Below are 5447 nucleotides of genomic sequence, written 5' to 3' on the forward strand. Positions count from 1 at the left end.
CAGAGCCTGTCCAGGTAGAGTCGCAGGGTTGGGGGCCCCAAGGTGTTAAAGAGTAGAGCTCTCCACCAGAAACTGTGGCACGGACTCCCTGGGCCCCTGATAGCAGCCCCCTTCCACACTCAGCTGCTCCGCCTGCCACGGCCACGTGCAGCCTCTGTTGTGCTCCCTGGAGAAGATGCTGGACACAGTCTGCTCCTCCAGCTGGCCAAGGAGGGCCCCACACAGGCTTGCCACTCTCCAGGCAGCGCAGGGCAGTGGGGAGGAGGCGGCTTGGACTGCCCGTGGGCTGGCTCTGTCACTGGTCTCCTCCCCTCCCAGCGGAGGGTACCACCCCAGCAGGCCTGGCTCAGTCTCCGCTGCCCCCTGGGGACTGAGCAGATCAGCTGATATGTCCCCTCTCACCCTGACCACCCACCCCCAGCTCCATGCTAGAAGATGGGGACAGAGACAGAGCTTGGGGCCAAGGAAAACGGAGGGAGTCAGCTCTGGCTCTGCCACTTCCTAGCTGTGTGATCGTGAGCGAACTGCATTCTTTGCCTCCCTCTTGTTGTTGTTTCTCAGTGTTGTGTCTGACTCTTTGCGACATCGTGCACTGTAGCCTGCCAGGCTCCTCTGTCCATGGGATTTCCTAGGCAAGGACACTGGAGTAGGTTGCATTGGCAGGCAGATTCTCAACTGCCGAACCACGAGGGAAGCCACCTCATGCCTCAGCTCACTTCTCTATAACATAGAGATGGGGGTGTTATGACAGAAGAGCCCCTTTGTGATCACACTTAGCACAGCACAGGCTCACAGTAGGCTCAGTAACCATTCTCTTGTGTCTGTCTTGTCTGCCCACAGGCCTGCATTCCAGGGAGGAGAGCGGGGGACCAGAGTAAGCGGGAAGGACTCTGCCTCCCTCTCTCTGTCTGTCTCTGTCCTCCCCTTCTGCTTTCTTCAGAGCGGCAGAACATTTCCATCTCCCAAAGCAGACGTGGACACCGTGAACTGCCTTCCCAAGCGGTCTCCAGAGGGAGAGATCTGGAGGGCAGTTTTCTCCCGTCCTCCTCCTCCCTCCATCTTCTCCACCATTGGGCTCATCCTCACCTGATTCCCTCTACTCTGAACTTACCAGCGGCTGAGTATCTGGCTCCTCCAGGAAGCAGCACTAGTAGGAAAAGCCCACGATGAGGACCCGGCCCTGCTCTTCCCAGCTGGGCGCATTGGACACTGTCCGTGGCCTGTCTGAGCCTCCCTGACCTTTCAGATGAGAACCCCTGCCCCTTCACGGGGCTCTTAGGAGGATTGATGCAATGACGATCCTACAGCCCCCAGTTCTGGGGCCTTCTGTCCTTGCACTTCACCCCCAGAAATGCCCTGTTTTACTTGGTGCAACAGCAGCGGGATCTGACCAGGTTGCCCGGTCGTCCGACTGCAGTCTCGCTGCCTCCTGACTTCCCTGGGGCATCCTGGCCTTGACAGCCAGCTTCCTCCCGCGGGGTGGCGGCCTGCCCTGGCTGTGTCCAGCCTCGGTCAGAGCCAGTGCCTGGCCCTTCTCGGGTTTCCCTGCCCGCCGTAGCCCTCCAGCCCCCTGTCACCAGGCCCAGAAAATGACACGAGTTTGCATTGATTTTTCCCAGCCCTTCCTCTTCTCCTTAGGGAACCCTCCACACGGCAGAACAAGAGCCTGGAGGTGAAAGCCATGCTCCTTTCTCACACATCCAGCCTGGGGGTGGGAGTAGGGGCGGGGGTGGCGGTGTGATCTCTGGTTTCACAAGTTCAGCCATTTTTCTTCGGAGAGTAAAAGAGACTCAGGCAGAGAAAAGAAAGGGAGAAGACAAAGAATGAGAGAGACAGCAAGTTAAAATGAGCCAGAGACTCAAAGGAAGGTAGAAAAAGGAGGACAAAGCGAGGCACAGAGAGAGGAGGGACACAAGTCAGAACAGGGGACACCTCTCTTAGCAGCCAGCTCTGGCCTCCCCGGGCCTCCCGCCACCTCCAGCCCCGCCTCTACAGCCCCCAGCTGATCGCAACCCTGATGCCACCTTATCAACCGTGAGTGACGGTGCCCTCTGGGGGCGGTGACAGCCCCTCGCTCAGCTCAGCATCTGCCTAAGACCCAGGAGCTGGGATGAGCAGCCCACTGATGCCCACAGGGGACTAACGGGCTACCCACGACGAGCCAAGACCCTGCCCCACTCACTCCTGGGTCTGAGCAACCTTTCGGTTGTTGGGGGGCACCCGGGAGCCAGCTCCTTCCCCAGCTGAACATTATCTCTGCCACTATTTCCTGCTCTGCCTGCCCTCCCCGCTCCACCTCCCCTCCTTTGTCTCCCAGTCTTCGATTTCCTATTGGAGAACAGTTCCAGCCTGTGCCACTGCTGAAATTCCCAACCTCTGTAACCAGCGCAGTCTGTTTTGAGCCTGTGAGTCAGAGACCAAAGCTGGTTTTTTTTTTTTTTTTTTTATTAAAGGCAGAAGGAAAATAATCTGATTTATAAAAGCTAAGCACCGTGGTCAAAGCCAAACGTTCCACGGGACAGCTCGCTGCCTGAGAGGATATTTTGCACGCAGTAGACCCCAAGCCCTTCCCTGTCTCTGGTGGGAGTGTCAAACCCGCGGGGGCTGGTTTGTTTGTTTTTTTTTTTTCCTAGCTAAATGTTTCTAGGTCACTGCTATACTCCCCCAATGGGAACTCCCAGGCAGGAAACGCTGTGGATTCCATTCCAGTCCCTGAGCCTCCATAATTAAAGAGATTGCTTAGAAACCCACCAAGAAGGAGGCTGGGGGCGAGGGGGCTTATCTCTGCTCCTGAGGGAGAAGCTTCTATCTGGGTGAAAAGCTGAGCCTGGCCAGGCCCTGGGGCTGTCTGGGCTGCCCACGCTGACCCGGCTCCCTGTGAGGCCACCTGGGGCTGGCACTCCCAGGTCGTCTTCCTCTCCCTGCCTCACCACCCTCTGGAGCTGTCTCTTCCTATAATTCTCTCCTCGTCGAGTCTATTAGTGTTCTCCGGCAGCCTCTGCCAAGTTCAGCTGCATCTCCTTGTCTAGTTTATATTAGAAGAGAAAGCTCTGGCATGCTCTCCCCTCACCTGAGGAAAGAGACGCTTCTCTTTTTCAAGACACTCGTAGCCTTTGGTAGAGCCCAAGAAAGACTTAAATGATAATGAAATGCGGTCGTTTTGGAGATGAGATTGCCCAAGAGCGCTTCCAGCTGCCTTGTGAAAACGGCGTGGCTGTCCAGCCGAGAGCCAGCCAGGCACAGGGTCCTGTCCTTTATGCCTTTTTTGCTGGCCTGTTTGCATCTCGACTCCTGTCTGTTCCTGCTTCCGCGCCTGGACCATTGGAACACCCTGTCGGTGCGGTAGGCTCCCGACTGGTCTCCCTATGGTCTGTTCTCGTTCCCTTCTTAAACTTGATTCTTCCTGCTCTGATCACATCCCTTTCCTCCTTCAAGTCCTTCAGTGGTTCCTAAATTCCCAGTTCACATACCCCTTTCCCTCCTTCACAAAGCCTTCTTGACACCTTCTAGGTAGGATGGACTACATCAACCATCTGACTTTTATAGGACTGTGTCTGTAGACCAGCAGAAAAAAAAAAAAAAAAAAAGCCCACTTTACTCTTCCTGCCTGGGATTATCATTATCTATATATATTGATAATTGACAGAAGAGAAAGAAGACATCCTCTGTGAGTAAAGGCCTACTATGTGCCAGGTACAGATGGACAGCTATCTTGAAGGCACATGGATCTGGGTTCAAACCCTAGCTCTGCCATTTACCAGCTCAATACCCAAGGGCAAGTTTACTCACCTCTTTGAATCTGCTTCCCCACCTGTAAAACAGGACTAGTGATATTTACCGACATCTGCTATGGAAGTTAAAGAAGGTGTAACTAGCATTCCACTCCAGTACTCTTGTCTGGAAAATCCCATGGACAGAGGAGCCTGGTGGGCTGCAGTCCGTGGGGTCTCGAAGAGTCGGACACGACTGAGTGACTTCACTTTCACTTTTCACTTTCATGCATTGGAGAAGGAAATGGCAACCCACTCCAGTGTTCTTGCCTGGAGAATCCCAGGGACGGGGGAGCCTGGTGGGCTGCCATCTATGGGGTCGCACAGAGTCGGACACGACTGAAGCGACTTAGCAGCAGCAGCAGCAGCAACTAACATTCTGGGTGCATCAAGACTGCTGGACCAACAGTGTCCACTCTGCTTTGCTTTTCATTCCTCATAATGAGAAAGGGAACAACAACAACAAAATCCTCATAATGATAAGGGAAGCTCGGGCAAACCTCATCACGTCATCTAGTTGCTCAGTCATGTCTGACTCTTTGCCACCCCATGGTCTGCCAGGCTCCTCTGTCCACGGGATTCTCCAGCCAAGAATACTGGAGTGGGCTTCTAGTTCCTACTCCCAGGGATCTTCCCAACCCCGGAATTGAACCCAGGTTCCCACATTGCAGGCAGATTCCTCACCATCTGAGCCTCCAGCAAAGCCCATGACAAACCTAGACAGCACATTAAAAAGCAGAGACCTCACTTTGCTGACAAAGGCCCATATAATCAAAGCTACGGTTTTTCCAGTAGTCACGTACAGGTGTGAGAGTTGAACCATAAAGAAGGTTGAGCGTGGAAGAATTGATGCCCTTAAATTGTGGTGCTGGAGAAGACTCTTGAGAGTCCCTTGGACTGCCAGGAGATCAAAACAGTCAATCCTGAAGGTAAGTCAACCCTGAATAGTCATTGGAAGGACTGATGCTAAAGCTGAAGCTCCAATACTTTGACAAAGAGCTGACTCTTGGAAAAGATACTGATGCTGGGAAAGATTGAGGACAAAAGAAGAACAGGGCAGCAGAGGATGAGATTGTTAGAGAGCATCACCAACTCAATGCACATGAGTTGGAGCAAACTCCAAGAGAAGGACAGGGAAGCCTGATGTGCTGCAGTCCACATGGTCGCAAAGAGTCAGACATGACTTAGATACTGAACAACAAGGCTGATTTTATGGATAAAGAAATGGTTCTTAACCATGGCTGTGTTTCAAAAACATCTGGGGAACTTTTTAAGTTACAGGTGCTGGAGTGCCCCTAAAGCCTCAACTTTTCCTGGGGTTTAACCCCAGTGTGTTTGGCCAAAGGTCCCATCTGGAGAAGATGAGAATTGCTGCCAAGGTGCTGAAAAAGCAAATGCTCAGGCAGGACCTAGTTGGGGGAAGAGCCCAGGAAAGGGGCTTCATCACAAGTGAGGAGGACTGTAGTAGAGGTGGGTGGGGCCAGGAGCCTGGGCTTTGCTGTGAGCCCAGGGCAGTCCCTCGATGTCCAAACCATTGACCAACAAGGATGGATTGGGTGAGGTCAGGCACCATCTTGCTGTTATCCCTGGGCCCATCCAGCACAGGGGCTGTCTTGAGTCTGAGAGGGTGGGTCAGCCTCAAGGGAAGCCAGGCTATCTTGGTTGCCCAGAAGCAGC

Source organism: Bos javanicus, chromosome 15 (genome assembly GCF_032452875.1).
Source record: "Bos javanicus breed banteng chromosome 15, ARS-OSU_banteng_1.0, whole genome shotgun sequence".
NCBI classification, from domain to species: Eukaryota; Metazoa; Chordata; class Mammalia; order Artiodactyla; family Bovidae; genus Bos; species Bos javanicus.